Genomic DNA, 21570 nt, shown 5'->3' with positions numbered 1-21570 from the left:
AGATTTCATTTCTGTAAGGGTGTTGACATATCAGTTGCTCCCTCTGTTGAGTCATCAAGGTATGGATGTAAATATGTAAGAGGCTTAAAGAGTACAATGACTCTTGCCTTGTTATAATGTGACCATATGTGGCCAATTATATTTCCTCTGTTTTTAATAATGTGGTTGTTTATTTACTAGTCCACATTTTTCTCTGACCATTAATTTTTATAGGCTTTCATCTTTTGAATCACCCTCACGTGGTATGTTAACAGCAGCGCTTGCTTGCCACCACATATTTTAAGCTTCTAAACAGAACACGAAATTGTGTTGTTCCCATGGAAACCTCAAACATTGCAGAACCACAGCTTTGAATCTGCAACTCCTATTGTATGTAGGTAGGTTCATGCCCTGTAACAGTGTACTCTAATCTCCAATGCCCCTAACATGAATCCAGTTAACCTGGATGCCATTAGAGTTAATTGTTTATCTTATTTTTATTTTTGATTTATTCCTTGGATTGGTTCTGTTATGGTAGAAAAGAGCTAGACTAGTCCATCACAATTAACCAAAATACAGAGCCTTTATGAACATTAGCATCTGTTATGGAGAGGGGAGTAGCAGCTACTGGGGCTATTTCTATAATATTTACACATTCATTCATTCATTCTTTCATTCAGTTATTATTTATTAACTGTATTGAAAGGTGCACTATTTTGGGGCTGGGAGTTACAGCCATGAGCAAGACAAAATCTCTGACTTCATGATGCTTACATTCTAGTGAGATACGGAGTATGAAGTTTAAGAAGAAAAAATATATATGCATATACATGTACACATATATGTATGTATGTGGTAGGGGTTGCTATTTTAATTAAGGTCAGCAGAGGATGCTTCTCTGTAGTAGAGGCATTAGAGCAGAGATTTAATTGAAGTAAGTGAGTGTGTCAGGCAAATACCTGAGTGAAATTCATTCTAGGAAGAGGAAATGCAATGCAAATGCTCTGAAGTGGGAACAAGCTTGATACGCATACCCTTGACGTATAGCAAGAGTGCCAGGCTCCTAGCACCTAATAAGCAAGCAGGGGAGTTAAGTGATGTGAAAGTAGAGATAAGAAAACAGATGGGGATTGGGGAAGACAACATGCAATGTCGCATAACCCACACTAAGGACATTGAATTTTGAGTATGAAGGGCTTTGAGCATAAAGTAATGGGATCCAATTTACAGTTTAAAGAAGATTGATCTATTTGTGGTGAGGATAATTAATTGTATCAAGGCTAGAGCAGAGGCCGAGATACCAGTTCAGATGCTATTGCAGTCATTTAGGTGAGAGAAGACAGCATAGAGGTGTGTTGAATTTAGTATCTAATCTGAAAGACAGAACTTACTGATGTTTTGGACACAGATTGTGTACAAATGGAGTCAAAGGCGACTAGTATTGTCCTGACTAAATAGATCAATGATAGTCCCATTTACTGAAACGTATAAAACTGAGGAAAGTGGTTTTGCAGGGAGTCAGGGAAAGGGAAGAATTTTGATTGAAACATGTTAAGTCAGAGTTGTCCACTAAGACATCCAGATGCAGATTTTTGGTGGTTCAATATCCAAGTCTAGAAATCAGAGGGATTTGTGCAGGGGATATAAGCTGTGATTCTGGGAGACACACATTTAAGACAATCATGTGCGTGAATAGCCAAAGCTAGAAATGATGATGTTGATGATTTCTAAAGATACCACCCTCCTTACACCTATGTTGACTTCAGATGTTTTAGTTATTGATTGCCACAATAATGCTGCATTAAAGATGACCACAAAACCTCAGCGACACAGGACACTGAATTTATTGCTCACATATCTTTGGTCTGTTGGTGGTCGACCAGGCAGCTTTGCTGATCTTGACAGGGTTCATCGACATATCTGGGGATTGGCTGGCTGGCAGCTGCAGTAACTGTGGTGACTCAGCCTGCTCTGGGTGTCTTCCATCCTCCAGCACACTAGTTGGAGCTGTTCTCGTGGTGAGAGCAGAAGCACAGGAGAAAGCAAGCCCCAAGAGCAAGCCTGTTATAAGTCTCAGCTTGTGTCAGACTTTTGATTGAGTGTCAAGGAGCAGGGTATGCTACGTTGCCCACAGTGAGAAGGCACTACAAAAACAAAACAAAACAAAACAAAACAAAACAAAAACTATGGAAAAGGGTATGGATATAAGGGGAGATGCAGAATTTGGGCCATTTTTGCAATCTATCACACAGGCTGACTAAGCATTCTAAAGAGCCCATGTGGAAGGCAGCCGTACATGAGGTGAAAACCATTGCATGAAATGTCTGCTTCCATTTCAACAACACCATCTTCACTTAGACTCAGTCTCCTTTTGAAAATACAAAAACACAATTTTGAAAATTTTGAGGTCCAGTGTGCAAATTCCAGCCCCATGTCTTGTATTTCTGGGATTACTTCAACAACAACAACAAAAAAAACTATCGTGATGTCTATTTTGTTAAGATAGACAAAATAATAAAAGACTAAAAATAATATCCAAAGTTTCTAATGCATAATAAGCACTTGACAAATTATAAATGCTATGCTTGTTATTAGTAGAAAATTCACTATTTGTATTATGAAATATAACCATCAGTCAGTGTGATCTGTGGCCACAAGCATAAAATTATGCAACCACAATTGCATAAGATTGAATTCATAAGTCTGAATCTCCAAAATTATTACTATTTAAAATAAAAACACCTTTTACCTCCACATGTAAAGTTACTCTATGGTAGTCATGGTGGCTTGAGTATCCAGACTTTTCTCTTTTTTTAAAAAAAGTTGAGCTTTTATATGTATATCTTCAAGTTTTTGTCACTGTTTCAATATAAAAAGGGATTGATTATACTCTTAAAGGTTGTCTGTCATTTTGCTTTAGCATAAATAAAATTGGCTCAAAATTCAGACTGCATTGTGGGAAAGCATGGAGTGATATTTCTGTTCTAATCTCCAGTACCCACACCAAGATAAGACAGAACTGCTTAGATTGGAGAAATACCTGACTATACTGGCATTGAGGGTTTTTTTAAGTTTATTTATTTATTTTGAGAGAGACAGTACGAGTCGGGGAGGGGCAGAGAGAGAGGGAGAGAGAGAATTCGAAGCAGGTTCCATGCTGTCAGCATAGAGACTGATGTAGGGCTCGAACCCCCTAACTGAGATCATGACCTGCGCCCAAACCAAAAGGCAGAGGCTTAACGGACTGAGCCATCAACTGAGCCCCTGGCATCAAGTTTTAAGATGAAGATGATGTGTTTCATTACTTTTCTGATCAACATGTTAATACAGCATGGTCTAAAAATTGCTAACCCCCAACAGAATGGTTGACAAATGCCTGAATCAAAGGGCAATGTGGTTAAGCTGAATTTTGAAAAGAAGTACGATTAAGGAAGTACAGATCCCACATCTAGGTTACCTACTCTCGCCAGATAGGACCGTCCAGCTTGTCAGTTACTTTGGTCGTACAAACTTGTTACCACGAGTTCAAGAGTTTACAGAACATTTTCCCTTCTTTTCTTTCAGACTGTGAGCTCTAGGAAAGCAGTAGATTTGTCTGTTTTGCTCACCCTTTGATCCTAAGTGCCTGTGTTTTTTATGGACCCAGGATCATTGGAAAGTCCTGAATCTATATTTGTTAACATATTTGTTCAATAAATGTTTACATGAAGGATTTTTCCCACATGCTGTGTCTAGTTTCTCTAGGGTTCGTCTGGATTAAAATATTTGAGAAGTAAACAATACAATTCAAGAATGGAAGAATTTTTCTGAATATTGCTTAATATTTTTGGAAATAATTTTACACACTCTACCCTACGTGTCCATAATATGCTTACTGTGCTACTTTAGTATTAAGTACTTCAAGGCTTCCCATCATTATTAAGATAAAGACCTGACCCATAAAACGACCATAAATCTCTGCATGATCTGGCTCCCAGCAACCCCTGCCTCTTCATCTTACATCTTCCTTTCCATCTCTCTCTGCATTCCAGCCACAATGGCTGCCTTTTATTTCCTTGGATTGACAATGGTCCCTAAGAACTCACAGCCTTTCCCCTAGGGGAATGGAATGCTACTGGGTCATGCCTTGTCATTTTTCAGATCCTAAACGGACCTTCCCAGATGAAATCAATTCTCTAGTTAGCTGCATTCATAGTGTTCAGCATTTTAATTCCTAGCCGTTATCACAATTTAAATCATTATATATTTATTTTTATATGATTGTTTATATCCATCTTCTACCATACTGTAAGCTCCATGAGAATATGGACTTACTTATTTAGTTCACTTCCGCACTTCTAAGAATCAACACAGTGCCTGGTACAAGCTCGAAAAAAAAAGCTCTGTCCTGTATAACAGCTTGCCATCAACATAATTTCTTTAACTTGAAAAATAATCAGGCAATTATAGAGCATTCTAAAGGGCTTGGTAGAAAGAAATACATTAGAAGAGACTCATGTGATTTTTAAGAATGCCTTCTTCCTACTTTCAGTACATTTCTTATTGGAATGTCAAACTCTTTTTCTCTTTTTTATCTTTCCAAAATCATCATTTTATCATTTAAAAAACAAACAAGAAAAATTTGGCTTGAGAATTATTAAGACAGAGATACTATATTTCTCTTCTTTTATCTACTTTCCAAATGAAAACCCCATGATATCCAGACTTGATTTATATATCTGGAACTATTTAGAACAGGAGGCTTGTTACAAAATCTGACCATTGACATCTCCTTTTTAAAATTTTCTTTTAATGTTTATTTATTTACGAGAGAGAGACACACATAGAGCAAGAGCAGGTGAGGGGCAGAGAGAAAGGGAGACACAGAATTTGAAGCAGGCTCCAGACTCTGAGCTGTCAACACAGAGCCCAATGTGAGGCTCGAAACCATGAACCGTGAGATCATGACCTGAGCTGAAGTCAGATGCTTAACCAACTGAGTCACCCAGGCACCCCCCCCCCTTTTTTGTTAATGAGAAAAATTCCTGCATCCCAGAATCAGCTGAAGTGCATTTCATTATATCCTTAAAGATATCAGAAGATTTTTTTAAATATAAACACAATTATAGAAGACCTGGATTTTAACATGTCTTGGGTTCACTGATACTGCATCTGATCACTTTCCCCAAATTAAATCTTGTTAATGATTTATCTATAGGTCTGTTCTCTTAATGAACATTAAATTGATAGTCTCGTGTATTTTTTCGAATCTTACTGAAAAATAGTTCTATCAACTGATAATGAGATTAGCAATATCATTAGCTCATCGGGCATCAAATATTTCCAGGCTACATCCTTTATTCATTCCATTTTATATAGCCCTAATTCTTGCTATGATTTTTTTCCCCCTTCAGTGACCCTGACTCGAATGGTTGCTAATACTGTCTTCACAATGATAAACATGTAATTTTCCTGTGCAGCTGTCAGGTCTCTTCTCCAGCACTTTTCAAGCAACTAGAGAGGCTCCTATATATTAGTGCAAAAGTGACAGCACACTTCTACTCAAAGTATGAGAGGAATGTGTTAATTGCCCAAACACAAGCCCACACATCAATGGATAGAAGGCTTCTGGACTAAAATAACACTTAGTAATCTTTCCTTGAGGTATATCTTCTTCCAGCTTCCTTTAAAACTGTCCATGAATCACAGAAGAAAATAAAACAAAATACCAAAAATTAATTCCGAGACAACCTGTTGCCAGGTTTGGAGGAATTTCCCTAATTATAATATAAAGCTGGTGGGTTGATTTGGTATATACTACCAGTGGTTACTTTGATTCATGTCATTAGAACCCTCTGTGGCCAGGGGCGCCTGGGTGGCTCTGTGGCCAGGGGCGCCTGGGTGGCTCAGTCGGTTAAGCGGCCGACTTCGGCTCAGGTCATGATCTCGCGGTCCGTGAGTTCAAGCCCCGCGTTGGGCTCTGTGCTGACAGCTCAGAGCCTGGAGCCTGCTTCCGATTCTGTGTCTCCCTCTCTCTGACCCTCCCCCGTTCATACTCTGTCCTCTCTCTGTCTCAAAAATAAATAAACGTTAAAAAAAATTAAAAAAAAAAAAAAAGAACCCTCTGTGGCCATAGAAAATGGAAAAAAGCTTTCCCCCTAACTAATTCTCAATCCTTCAACAGCAAAAACAACAAAAACGCCTTGAGCTTCTACATGTGCCAGACATATAAGTAGTGAGGATACAGTAATAAAGGTCATCATCATCATTGCATCTTCACTGAGATTACTGGCTGTCAGGGGAGCCTGTAGTTTTAAAGGAATATAAGATAATGCCACAAATTAAAAAGTGCTACAGGGATTATCATGGTAATATCTAATTTACTGCACATCGATTATGAGATAAAGTAACACCTAATTTGATATATAAAGAATGAGTAGTTGCGTGGGACAAGATGAGAGGTAAATTATTTAAACAGAATTTGTGCTGAATGCCTGAGTGGCTCAGTCAGTTACACGTTGAACTCTTGGTTTCATCTCAGGTCATGATCCCAGCGTTGTGGGATGGATTCCCATGTCAGGCTCCATGCTAAGCATGGAATCTGCTTTAGATTCTTTCTCTCTGTCCCCCTGCCGCTCTCTCCTGCTCATGTGCTCTCTCTATCTCTCTCTCTCTCATTTTTTTTTTTAAATAAACAGAATGTGTGGGGCACCTGGGTGCTTCAGTCAGTTAAATATCTGACTTCAGCTCAGGTCATGATCTTTCATGGCTCCTGAGCATTAAGCTCTGTGCTGACATCTCAGAGCCTGGAGCCTACTTTAGATTCTGTCTCTGTTTTTCTCTGCCCCTCCCCTGCTTGCTCTCTCTTTCTCTTTCTCTCTCTCTCAGAAATAAACATTAAAAAAATCCAGGATGTGTATTGATTTCATATTGAGATTTATCTTCAAATAGACTATACTAGAAGTCCAATAAATAGTTCCCTACATGTCACTAGAATCACACTTCTGCATATCATCTGAGATTAGATGTATCAATGGAACCAATAGGTTTGAAGGTCTGGAAAGAAAACCAAACATGGTGCTTTCAGATGCCTTTAAAGTTTCAGTAAGACTGGATTATGAAGGGTTAGGTAGAAAATTGTAGAATATGAAATTGAAAACATCAAGTATTTTATTTTACAGGATCTTTAAATCTTGTTAAAGAATTTGGGTTTTATTGCATGGCAATGGAGAGACAATAGGGTGTTGAAAGCAGGCAAGTGGCAGTGTTAGGTTTGCCTTTTAGAATTATCAACATGGCTTTGGTGAAAAGAATATGCTTGAGAAGGACAAAAGAAGAGTGAGAGTAAGCAGGCAGAGGCAATTATAAACAATGATCTGAGGATGACATAATAGTGTCCTGGATGGTGAGAATGGAGAGATGTAAACAAGTGGATGCTTTATTTACTTAGGAGATGGATGAATGTGGGGATGAGAAAGAAGAAATGAAATATGGCTTATGTATCTGGATGTTTGACACGACTCACTGACACACTGAAAAGATGAGAAAGAATGGGTAAAGATGAGCTTAGTTTTTGATATCTTAAGCTTCTGGTCCTACAAGAGGATATGAACAACAGGTGGTTGAATAAACCATGCACATAAATATGTGAGTCATTGATATAGGAAATCAGTGAGGTCTTGGAAATTGCTGAGACTACCCTGTAAAAACAGAGTGAAATAAGAGAGAGTAGAATAAAATTTGAGGTACACTGATATTTATGGGATTTGCTGAGAAACAGAAGCTTGCAAAGGTGAGTGAGGAAGAGGGGCTGGTCTAGAAAAGAGAAAAGAGCAGCATAGGCCACAGGTAAGAGAAAATTTGAGGAGGGATTGTGCATCAGTAAAGTTTAATCCATGATTTAAGGGATCTATTATCTGTCATTGATGAAGTGGTGGTCGTTTTTTGAAGGGGCCAAAATGTTTCTACCTAAATTGATCTGTATCCATAAAAATAGAGGAAGTAGCTCAAAAATTGGGGATCAGGGTACTGTAGGTGGGAAATTATGTTAGGAATTTAGAGTTCTAAAGTAAAATGCTTGAGGCTTGGGGTGTGATAGAAATATTGAGATGAACATTAGCAAATAACCACACTACCCATTCAGTGACTTAAGGGAAAAAAACATTTATAGGTGCTCTTATTTAAATAGGAATCTATTAAAATGTTCTCATTTGGACATTTATTGCAGTAGGTTTTTTTTAAATTTAGCAGAGACATCCTTATTAAACATTTTGGGTCAAGATTGTCATTCCACTTTAATTGTGCAGGAATATGAAGTCTCATACTCATTTAGTGAAGACATTCCTTACCCCCTCAATGGTTTAGTAATGCAGATACATGAGCAAAGAGAACACTGTAATTTGCTGTGACATCCCCTCTGTAGCACAGAAACACAAATCAGGAGTGCCTAATGCAAACGAGAGACAAATTCTGATTAAGGAAGGCTTCCTGAAAAAGGTAGCACCTGACATCAGCCTTAAAGATGAGTAAAACTCATCCAGAGAGAGAGAGAGGTAAAAAGTGTATCTTTGAATTCTAGAAAAAAAATGTTGTCCCTGATTTCTAGTGCCTTTCCATTCTGTATTAGGTGAAGGTAACATAATCCTTACAAGTCAGGCTCCTTAATTTATGCAACAGAAGGCCAATTTTGGCTCTTGGAAACACATCAATCCTTCTTTAATTGACAAATGAGACTATCTCCTCTCCAAGCCAGGAATTGATTGCAATGAAGCAGTTGCTAAAGTGTCTGAACGTTAATTTTTTGAGTCCAATGACTACATCATATATCCATCCCTCTAAACCAGATCTTCAGAAAGTGAGATATCTAGACCACGTTATCATAGCTTCCCTCAGAGAAGTTACCTCTTTGATAGTGTGTTAGCACTAAAAAATTTATTTTAACAAATGTATTATCTCTTGCAAGCCAGTTTCAGACACTATTTTACCACTTGATACTTCTTAAACAGGAACTCAACACCATTAGTTTTATTATTATTTCACTACCAGAAAAATGTAATATCCAAGTTAATTTTTACAATTTCTTCTGCTTTTAAGTACTTAATATCTATTCAATCTTCAATTCGTGACAATTTCACTTTTCCCTCGCACTTGTCCCCACTCTCACTACTCTAGATTGGATCTTAATCTTTTTCTCCTAGTCTGTATACTGAAATAGTCTCTTTACTGGGCCTCTGCCAGGAGTCTAACTCATTCAAGTTCATCTTGCTTTCTACTACCGCAGTGATATGTTTAAAATCAAATTCAGACAATGCCATGATCTTCCTTAAAAGCTTTCAGTGGCTCCGTGCTATAGGATATAGTTCTAATTCATTACATGATAGACTAATCACAGTCTGCAATCTTCCATTTTCAGTTTCCCCAGACTCATCTGTAGCTCTCAGCTGCCCCCAAACTGATATTTATGGGGCAATATCCCTGATGAACTTACCTTCAACTGAGTCCTTCACTAGGGTATGCAGCAATGTTTACTGTGGAATTTAAACAAATGCACACACATGGACACATATGTGTGTGCACACACCGTCCACAGAAGCAAAATCTATGGGATTAGGCTCAGGCACAAGAATTTCTTAAAATTTTCACCATTTCACAGAACTCGTTTTCTTAACCATTGTGCTAGTTACAGTGTGCTGATTCAAGGTCCTGGCCCACACCTGGCTCATTCATCATACTTCTAAGTTATGGCATTTTTTTCCCTCTTATCCTGGAATGCTATTCCTTAAACCACTCTCTTTCTTCTTTTGACAACTCTTCATCTTTTGAGAGTAAGAATAAGCATTATTCCCTGGAATAAGCATCTCTTCTTTATCCCTATTCCCCTGCTGTTAGGTGTCCCTTTCTATATGCTCTCAAAGCATTCCAGTTAGTCCTATATTATCATTTCTGCCACTGGATTACTATGATTAAAGTGATCAGTCTTACCTATTAGATTGTAAATTCTGCCAGTGCAGGGATTGTGGGTTTGTTTTGTTTTACTATCTTTTAAAATGATCTAAATTTAAAGGTGATTCTCTTCAAAGTGAATAATTCAAAGGGAAAATTTTTTCCAATGGATTAATTGGAATTTACAAGAATGTGAATATTTCTTGTCACTAATTAAGTTTTCACTTTTGCAGATGTATATATCACTATTATGTGCTATTATTATACATACATACATATATACTTGTTATACAGTTATATGGTCATATTTGTGTGTGTGTATATATATATATATATATTTGGATCTGTATATGTTTGTATGACTATATATGTGTGTGTGTGTGTGTGTGTGTGTGTATACTGTCACCTGTATACATACACCACATACACAGACACACACACACACTCAGTTGCTAAGATGCTGAGTGCTTTTTATGTACCAGGCATTGTGATAAATACATTGCACTATTATTTCACATTAATGTTTTAACAATTTTATTAGAGTGATATGCTATTAACCATGATTTCACACATGGGATTACTTGACCTTTGACAGGTAGAGAGATTTGCTTATGACAAAAACTTGACCCATTTTATATGACTACAAAATCATTACAGAATACAAACTAAATAGTTTCCCGTATGCATGTTTATTATATGTATACATATAATAAATACTGAAGAGACTAACACTAGCTAATTGCATTCAAAGTTATTTTTAAAAAGTTGAAAGTTCAAATAAAGTTCATAATTTTTTAGAATGCCAAATTAACAAAAAATAAGCAAACGTTTTTATTTCACATTCCATTGTTAAAATAACACAGAAATATATTACCTTTTGAAAAATTGTGAGCAAAAATCATTACTTTCTTCATCTCTATTCAAGGTTTTGTTTTGTATATGAATGAAACTTACCTGAAGATGTCTAAATATTAGAAATAATACCATAACACTTGAGAGCACCCAAATACATAAAACAATTAATAGCAAACATGAGGACTCAAATAGACAAAATCACGAATGAGACAGGAGAGATCAAAACAAAAAAACACAGAAATACAAACAATTATAAGAGAATATTATGAAAAATTATATGCCAACTAATTAGGCAATCTAGAAGAAATAGATAAATTCCTAGAAACCTTAAATGACAAAAACTGAAACAGGAAGAAGTAGAAATTTTCTTTTCAATTTTTTTTCATTTTCCCAAATTTATTTGAGTGAGAGAGAGAGAAACAGAAACAGAGAGAAAGAGAGAGAGAGAGAGCACAGGCAGGGGAGAGGGGCAGAGTGAGAGAGAAAGAGAGAGAGAGAGAGAGAGAGAGAATCCCGAGCAGACTCCATACTCAGTGTGGATCCCAGCAGGGGCTCAATCCCATGACCCTGGCATCATGACCTGAGCCAAAATCAAGAATCTGATGCTCAGCCAACTGAGCCACCCAGGCACCCCAGAAGTAGGAAATTTGAACAGATCCAATAACCAGATAAGAAATTGAATCAATAATAAAAAATCTCCCAACAAACAAAAGTCCAAGGCCAGATGGCTTCCTAGGGGATTTCCACCAAACATTCAAAGAAAAGTTAATACATATTTGTCTCAAGCTGCTCCAAAAAATAGAAATGGAAGGAAAACTTCCAAACTCATTCTATGAAGCCAGCATTACCTTGATTCCAAAACCAAAGACCTCACTAAAAAAAGAGAACTACAGGCCAATATTCCTGATGAACATGGATGCAAAAATTATCGACAAAATACCAGTAAATCGAATCCAGCAGTTTATTAAAAGAATCATTCACTATGATCAAGTGGGATTTTTTCCTGGACTGTGATGGTGGTTCAATATTTGCAAATCAATCAATGTGACACACCACATTAATAAAAGAAAGGATGAGAACTATATGATCCTCTCAAGAGATGCAGAAAAAGCATTTGACAAAGTACAGCATCCATTCTTGATTAAAAAAACCCTCAACAACAACAACAACAACAACAAAACCCAACAAACCCTCAGCAAAATAGGGATAGAGGGAACATCCCTCAAAATCATAAAGGCCATGTATGAGAGACCCTCATCCTCAATGAGGAAAACCTGAGAGCTTTTCCTCTAAGGTCAGGAACAAGACAAGGATATCTACTCTCACCACTGTTATTATTATTTTTTTTTAACATTTATTTATTTTTGAGACAGAAAGGGACAGAGCATGAACAGGGGAGGTTCAGAGAGAGGGAGACACAGAATCTGAAACAGGCTCCAGGCTCTGAGCTGTCAGCACAGAGCCCGACGCGGGGCTCGAACTCACAGTCCTCACGGACCGCAAGATCATGACCTGAGCTGAAGTCGGCCGCTCAACCAACTGAGCCACCCAGGCACCCCATCTCACCACTGTTATTTAACGTAGTACTGGAAGACTTAGCCTTAAATCAGACAACAAAAAGAAATAAAAGGCATTCAAATCAGCAAGGAAGAAGTCAAGCTTCCATAATTCACAGACAACATGATGCTTTATGTAGAAAACCCAAAAAACACCACCAAAAAATTGTTAGAACTGATACACGAATTCAGTGAAGTCACAGGATATAAAATCAACATACAGAAATCTGTTGCATTTCTGTACACCAGTTATAAAGCAGCAGAAAGGGAAATCAAAGAATTGATCCCATTTACAGTTGCACCAAAAACCATGAGGTACCCAGGAATAAACCTAACCCAAAAGGTAAAAGATCTGTACTCTGAAAACTATAGAAAGCTTATGAAAGAAATTGAAGAGGACATAAAGAAATGGAAAAATATTCCATGCTCATGGATTTAAAGAACACATACTGTTAAAATGTCTATACTACCCAAACCAATCCTCACATTTAATGTAAACCCTATCAAAATGCCACCAGCATTTTTCACAGAAGTAGAACAAACAATCCTAAAATTTGTATGGAACCACGAAAGACCCCGAATAGCCAAAGTGATCTTGAATAAAAAAGACAAAGTTGGAGACATCACGATACTGGACTTCAAGCTATATCACAAAGCTGTAGTCATCAAGACAGTATGGTACTGGCACAAAAACAGACACATAAATTGATGAAATAGAATAGAAAACCCAGAAACGGGCCCACAACTATATGGTCAACTAATCTTTGACAAAGAAGGAAAGAATATCCAATGGAAAAATCTCTTCAACAAATGGCATTGAGAAAACTGGACAGCAACATGCAAAAGAATGAAAGTCAACTACTTTCTTATATCATATACAAAAATAAATTCAAAATGGATGAAAGACCTAAATGTGAGACTTGAAACCATAAAAATCCTAGAGGAGGACATAGGCAGCAACATCTTTGACATCAGCTATAGCAAATTCTTACTAGATATGTCTCCAGAGGCAAGGGAAACAAAAGCAAACATGAACTATTGGGACTTGGAGACAAAAAGCGCCTGCATAGCAAAGCAAACAGTCAACAAAACCAAAAGGCAATCTTCAAAATGGGAGAAGATATTTGCAAATGATATATCAGATGAAGGGTTAGTATCCAAAATCTATAAAGAACTTATCAAGTTCAATACCCAAAAAACAAATAACCCAATGAAGAAATGGGCATAAGACATGAATACACATTTTTCCAAAGAAGACTTCTAGATGGGGGCACCTGGTTAGCTCAGTCAGTTAAGCATCTGACTTTGGCTCAGGTCATGATCTCATGGCTCATGATTTTGAGCCCTGTGTGGGCTGTGTTGACAGCTCAGAGCCTGAAGCCTACTTCAGATTCCGTGTCTATCTCTCTCTCTGTCCCTCCCTCACTCACACTCTGCATGCCTCTCTCTCTCTCTCTCTTTCTCTCTCAAAAATAAACTAAAAAATAAACATTAAAAGAAAAAAAGAAATAGAGAGAGAGAAAGAGAGAGAGAGAGAGAGAGAGAGAGAGAGAGAGAGAGAGAGAGAAAGAAAGAAAGAAGGAAAGAAAGAAAGAAAGAAAGAAAGAAATCCAGATGGCTAACAGACACATGAAAAGATGCTCAACATCCCTTATTATCAGGGAAATACCAATTAAAACTGCAATGAGATACCACCTCACACCTGTCAGAATGGCTAAAATTAACAACATAACAGAGAACAGATGTTGGCGAGGATGCCAAGAAAGGGAAACCCTCTTTCCCTGTTGGTGGGAATGCAAACTGGTACAGACACTTGGGAAAACAGTATGGAGGTTCCTCAAAAAGTTAAAAACAGAACTACCTTAGATTCAGCAATTGAACTATTAGGTATTTACCCAAAGGACACAAAAATACTGATTTGAAGGGATATACATCCTGATCTTTATAGTATTATCAACAATAGCCAAATTATGGGAAGAGCCTAAATGTTCACTAACTGATGAATAAAGAATACATTACACACACACACACACACACACACACAAACACACATACCATGGAATATTATGCAGCCATGAAAAAGAATGGAATCTTGCCATTTGCAACAACAGAGGTAGAGTGTATTATGCTAAGCAAAATAAATCAGGCAGAGAAAGACAAATACCATATGATTTCACTCATATGTGGAATTTATTTTATTTTATTTATTTATTTTTAATTTTATTTTTTTTCAAATGTGAAATTTATTGTCCAATTGGTTTCCATACGACACCCAGTGCTCATCCCAAAAGGTGCCCTCCTCAATACCCATCACCCACCCTCCCCTCCCTCCCACCCCCCATCAACCCTCAGGTTGTTCTCAGTTTTTAACAGTCTCTTATGTTTTGGCTCTCTCCCACTCTAACCTCTTTTTTTTTTTTCCTTCCCCTACCCCATGGGTTTCTGTTAAGTTTCTCAGGATCCACATAAGAGTGAAAACATATGGTATCTGTCTTTCTCTGTATGGCTTATTTCACTTAGCATCACACTCTCCAGTTCCATCCACGTTGCTACGAAAGGCCATATTTCATTCTTTCTCATTGCCATGTAGTATTCCATTGTGTATATAAACCACAATTTCTTTATCCATTCATCAGTTGATGGACATTTAGGTTCTTTCCATAATTTGGCTATTGTTGAGAGTGCCACTATAAACATTGGGGTACAGGTGCCCTTATGCATCAGTACTCCTGTATCCCTTGGGTAAATTCCTAGCAGTGCTATTGCTGGGTCATAGGGTAGGTCTATTTTTAATTTTTTGAGGAACCTCCACACTGCTTTCCAGAGCGGCTGCACCAATTTGCATTCCCACCAACAGTGCAAGAGGGTTCCCGTTTCTCCACATCCTCTCCAGCATCTATAGTCTCCTGATTTGTTCATTTTGGCCACTCTGACTGGCGTGAGGTGATAGCTGAGTGTGGTTTTGATTTGTATTTCCCTGATAAGGAGCGACGTTGAACATCTTTTCATGTGCCTGTTGGCCATCCGGATGTCTTCTTTAGAGAAGTGTCTATTCATGTTTTCTGCCCATTTCTTCACTGGGTTATTTGTTTTTCGGGTGTGGACTTTGGTGAGCTCTTTATAGATTTTGGATACTAGCCCTTTGTCTGATATGTCATTTGCAAATATCTTTTCCCATTCCGTTGGTTGCCTTTTAGTTTTGTTGGTTGTTTCCTTTGCTGTGCAGAAGCTTTTTATCTTCATAAGGTCCCAGTAATTCATTTTTGCTTTTAATTCCCTTGCCTTTGGGGATGTGTCGAGTAAGAGATTGCTACGGCTGAGGTCAGAGAGGTCTTTTCCTGCTTTCTCCTCTAGGGTTTTGATGGTTTCCTGTCTCACATTCAGGTCCTGTATCCATTTTGAATTTATTTTTGTGAATGGTGTGAGAAAGTGGTCTAGTTTCAACCTTTTGCATGTTGCTGTCTAGCTCTCCCAGCACCATTTGTTATAGAGACTGTCTTTTTTCCATTGGATGTTCTTTCCTGCTTTGTCAAAGATTAGTTGGCCATATGTTTGTGGGTCTAGTTCTGGGGTTTCTATTCTATTCCATTGGTCTATGTGTCTGTTTTTGTGCCAATACCATGCTGTCTTGATGATTACAGCTTTGTAGTAGAGGCTAAGGTCTGGGATTGTGATGCCTCCTGCTTTGGTCTTCTTCTTCAAAATTACTTTGGCTATTCGGGGCCTTTTGTGGTTCCATATGAATTTTAGGATTGCTTGTTCTAGTTTCGAGAAGAATGCTGGTGCAATTTTGATTGAGATTGCATTGAATGTGTAGATAGGTTTGGGTAGTATTGACATTTTGACAATATTTATTCTTCCAATCCATGATCAGGGAATGTCTTTCCATTTCTTTATATCTTCTTCAATTACCTTCATAAGCTTTCTATAGTTTTCAGCATACAGATCTTTTACATCTTTGGTTAGATTTATTCCTAGGTATTTTATGCTTCTTGGTGCAATTTAAAAAAGTGAAACAGATAAATATAGGGGAAAAAAGAGAGAGAGGAAAACCATAAAACAGACTCTTAATGATAGAGAACAAATTGAGGGTAGCTGGAGGGGTGATGGGTGAGGGATGGGATAAATTGGTGATGGGTATTAAGAAGGGCACTTGTGATGAGTAGTGGGTATTATATGTAAGTGATGAATTACTAAATTCTACTCCTGAAACTAATATTGCACCATATGTTAACTAATTTGGATTTAAATAAAAACTTGAAAGAACAAAATAGAAATACTACCACAACAAGAAGAAATAATACCATAGTAAAAATAAACAAATATGTATCAGAAACTAAATTGCTGCAAAATCAAATTATTTTTATTTTTTGCACTTTTTCAATTTTTAACTATCGTAAATATTATTATGCTTTTCATTCTAAGTAAATCAATTAAAATAAGAATCCAATTTAACCAATAATTAGTGGCCAAAAATGTTGGCATCACTGGTGAAAATGGTAGAGAAACAATAATTAAAATAAATATTTTTATTTTATTTAAAGACATCTGATAGATGTTCCATAAATTATTTGTTGGATTCAACCAGATTTAGAAGCATCTTATCACATTGCACTGAATTTCTGTAGTTATATCTCTCCACTCCTCTTGACTAAAGACTCTTTGGAGTCCTACATCACAGTATTTTTATCTTCATATCCCTGATAAGCAGCCCAATGAATAGAAGGTATTTAGCATGTGCTAATCAATAAAGCAATTCTCAAATCTTTTGGTTTCAGTATCGCATTACAGTACTTGGAATTATTGAATAATTCTTTTGTTATGCAGGTTATAACTATAGGTATGCCATCTCTAATATGCACTGTGTTAGAAATTAAAAGTGAGAAAAAGTTTAAGTGTATTACTAAATAATTTATTTATTTTTTTACAAAAATGTTTATTTAATTTGAGACAGAGAGAGAAAGAGCATGCGTGTGGAAGTGGGGGGAGGGCAGAAAGAGAGGGGGAGAGAGATCCCCAACCAGCCTTCATGCTGTTAGTGCAGAGACAGATGCAGACTTGATCTCAGGAACAGTGAGATCATGACCTGAGCTGAAATCAAGAGTTAGATGCTTAACTAACTGAGCCACCCAGCCACCCCTATTAATTAATAATTTTAAATACTAACAATAAACCTATTGCATGTTATCATAAATTGCATATTATTATGTAAAACAAGTACATTTTCCAAAGCAAACCAACTTAATGAGAAAAGGGTCATGATTTTTAGTTTTACAAATCTCTGCAATGTGTGGCTTACCAGGTATGAAATAAATATAATAATCTGGAGTTTTTCATCTATTTCTGAATTCAATCTGTTTTGATATGCTGTTTGAGTTAAAGAATACAAAGAACATGAAGCTCCACAAATATACTAATTAGAAAAGGAGAAATATTTTCATAGACTTTTGAGAAACCTATGACTATTGTTTTATACTACATCAAACTCAGCAAATGTTAGTTTCTTAATAGCTTATTGCAATGTGAAATTTGAATCCAGATCAGTACCTTTTGTACTGTTACATTAAAATCCATTGTTCTAGGGGCGCCTGGGTGGCTCAGTCGGTTAAGTGGCCGACTTCGGCTCAGGTCATGATTTCACGGTCCGTGAGTTCGAGCCCCGCGTTGGGCTCTGTGCTGACAGCTCAGAGCCTGGAGCCTGTTTCAGATTCTGTGTCTCCCTCTCTGTGACCCTCCCCTGTTCATGCTCTGTCTCTCTCTGTCTCAAAAATAAATAAACGTTAAAAAATTAAAAAAAATATATTAAAAATCCATTGTTCTATATTGTATATTGAAAAGATCTTTTATCCTTGTATGATTTTGCATTTATAATTTTGAAAACTTTCATTCACCCAGCCATGAAGATCTTCCAGATGTTGATATATAATATCATACAATATAAAACTATCATGTTTGTTAATTTCACCAATGATCTCAACAAAGGTCTTCAGTTATTTACAAGATGTCAAACTAATGGTGGTAGATATAAATTTTCCAAAGGCAAGAATGAATTTTATCACCAACAACAAACACTGTCAGTTGTTTTCTTTGAAATAAAAGGCTCACTTTATTTATTGCTGCCAAATACCCAAGTCTATATAATCATGGTTTGTCTGTTACAGTTTTAAAATAGACGTGGTGTTCTATGGTAAAAGCATCTGGTTTAGGTAGCGATTCAACGAACCACACTTTTCAGGTAGACAAATACTTTTCATGTAGACAACCAACAAACTTCAATATACCGCAGAAGTGACATTTTGCATACTCCCCATTTCTTCATAGATAATATAAAGACGGTGTGCAAAGGAGCAATCTAATAAAGTTATCAATTCTCTCATTCATCAAAGATATTCTTAAGCAAAACTCACCATTTTTTAATTCAATTTGATGGTGAAGAATGCAATAACTACTAACACATTTTGGTGCCACTATCTTGATTTGAGCTAAGACAATGGTAATTTTATCCACCATTGCTTTTGTACCATCAATGTAAATGTCACGAGTTAAAAAGGCAAGTAAAATCTTAGCGTTATAATGAAAATAATTGTTTCTTTGTGTGGATTCCTCTGAAAGAATTTCAGGGACCCTCAGGGATTAATGAGCTCATGAAAACAAGTTCTTTTTCATACAATTGCAAGAAGAATGCAAATCTAATTTCAAGTTTTGCTACCTTGCGTAGAAGTTGCTGAAAAAGTTGACTTTTCTAATTTCAGGACTAAAGTCTGTGATCATCAATGGATTTTTACATAAGCCGAAGAAAAATGTTGTTAATGCCCTGTTATTCCAGTTAAGCTCAAATCTGTAAGCAATCCGCAAGTTCTGTTTACTCTACTTCAAAAATAGATCTGATACATCCATATACTGTCATTCCAGCTCCTTTTCTAGGTATTTATACCATGCCACAGCATTAATCTCTTGAATTGTTATATTTGCTTCCTAAATATTTTTCTCTATTCCCATATTTGTTCGTATAAAATACATTCTCCATAGTAAGCAGAATGATCTCTTAAACATTAAATCAGATCTAAAAATGCCCCTTCTGAAAACCCTTTAGTGGCTTTCACTGCCAATGGAATAAAATCCAAGTTGCTAACTGTATCCTACAAACAACCACAACATGTCTTAAATATATGTCCTAGAAATTATATATGCATGTGTATGCACACACACACACACACACACACACACACACACACACACAATCTAGAATACAAAGAAAAGTCATAGGAATCTAACACTTTACTTCACACTTTCACCTTGATATCACAAAATTATCTGTCTCTCATTTGAATGAATAAAAATGAGGAATAAGTAAAAGACAGATATTTCTATTAACTACAGATTATGTGCAGAAGAATTTTAGGCATCTTGGAATGGATGAAAGTATTTATTACAAGTCTATATAATTAAAGGTGCTTTGTTTTGGACTATAGTGACCACAGTACATTGTTCTTTTGCTTTTCAGATGATTATATTCTAAGAAATAATTCAACTGGATTTTTTGAGGACATAATCAAAATAAGTAAAATAAACATTAGACAAGCAATGTTTATATTGGCTGCTTGATTGTTATTCAAAGCATCTTTGAAACATCAGCATTTGATAATGACAGTAGTTTACAAAACTGTAAGTAGTTTACAAAATATCTTTATCACCTGCCTCTTTTCATTTGACCAATACCACTATGCTATATGATAGGTGGTAGTTATTTGTCCTTGCTTTTAAAATGTATAAAAGTTGTTATCATTGACTGATTACATGTCAGGAGAATGTTACAAAAAGATACAATGACTACTGCTAAAACGGTGAGGCTAATTAACAAAATTTCAAGAGAAGAGAAAGGTATAAACTCTAAATGTAGAGCATAAGTGTAGATCTTTTTTAATACATAAGAGGCAGTAAATGAAAAGTATTAAATGCCTAGGACCCTGCCACTTCAGAACCTGATTTTTTTTTCTTTCTTCACATGCATTTACCCATGGGAACTTTGTTTCTTTGGATTTGGATAGGTACATGAAAGAGGCAGAGTGATGGGGGCGGGGGACTACCATGAAGCTTTAATTATCTTTCTCCCATTCCTTCCTCCATATGATTACTTTCCATCTAGTAAGAAAAACAAATCCTCTTTTTCTAGTGCTCTTGTTTTGACAAAGAAATAAAGAAAAGTAAGATATTATAAGCATCTCAGCTTCTGACCTCAAAAATCAGACTAGACATTTCTAAGACACTAGTTTGGGAAATATCAATTCAATTAATTTCCTTTAGTGGAAGTTACATGGTTGAAATTTCAGCCAATACTTGAAATGTCATGCTGTAAAGACTATTTTAAAAACAATTACAACAAATTATGGATTATAATTTACTTTTGAGATTTGGGTAATTTCCATTTCAAGAATTCACTATCTCCCATATGAAAAACTTTTTTTTTTGACTCATTGATTTATTTATTTTTTAATTTACATTCAAGTTAGTTAGCATATTGTGCGACGATGATTTCAGGAGTAGATTCCTTAAGGCCCTTTACCCATTTAGCCCATCCCCCCTCCCACAACCCCTCCAGCAACCCTCTGTTTGTTCTCTATATTTAAGAGTCTCTTATGTTTTGTTCCTCTCCCCGTTTTTATATTATATTTGCTTCCCTTCCCTCATGCTCATCTGTTTTGTATCTTAAATTTCTCATATGAATGACATCATGTGATATTTGTCTTTCTCAGACTGACTAATTTCACTTAGCATAATACCCTCTAGTTCCATCCACGTAGTTGCAAATGGCAAGATTTCATTCCTTTTGATTGCCAAGTAATACTCCATCTTCCTTATCCATTCATCCATCGATGGATATTTGGACTCTTTCTAAACTTTTGCTATTGTTGATAATGCTGCTATAAACATTGGGGTGCATGTGTCCCTTTGGAACAGCACATCTGTATCCCTTGGATAAACACCTAGTAGTGCAATTGCTGGGTCATAGTCATAGGTTAGTTCTATTTTTAATTTTTTGAGGAACCTCCACACTGTCTTCCAGAGTGGCTGCACCAGTTTGGATTCCCACCAGCAGCGCAAAACAGATCCTTTTTCTCTGCATCCTCACCAACATCTGTTGTTGCCTGAGTTGTTCATTTTAGCCATTCTGACAGGTGTGAGGTGGTATCTCATTGTGGTTTTGATTTGCATTTCCTGATGATGAGTGATGCTGAGCATTTTTTCATGTGTCCGTTAA

The 21570-nt window shown here is 36.6% G+C and overlaps 1 protein-coding gene and 1 long non-coding RNA gene across 2 annotated transcripts in view; one reads left to right on the top strand and one right to left on the bottom strand.

Annotated features, from left to right (window-relative positions):
• The window catches only part of LOC132664216 (uncharacterized), a 493245-nt gene that overhangs the window by 221244 nt on the left and 250431 nt on the right, over positions 1 to 21570 (bottom strand). The window lies entirely within an intron of this gene.
• On the top strand, positions 276 to 19911 carry LOC132664217 (uncharacterized). The gene is made up of 3 exons (XR_009603522.2): positions 276 to 377; positions 19064 to 19151; positions 19816 to 19911. It is a non-coding gene; the product is annotated as an uncharacterized LOC132664217 (long non-coding RNA).

The sequence above is a fragment of the Panthera onca genome, chromosome F2, assembly GCF_046562875.1.
Source record: "Panthera onca isolate mPanOnc1 chromosome F2, mPanOnc1 haplotype 2, whole genome shotgun sequence".
Classification (NCBI taxonomy): Eukaryota; Metazoa; Chordata; class Mammalia; order Carnivora; family Felidae; genus Panthera; species Panthera onca.
The sequence above is the reverse complement of the archived record's forward strand: the minus strand, read 5'-3'. Positions and strand labels throughout refer to the sequence as shown.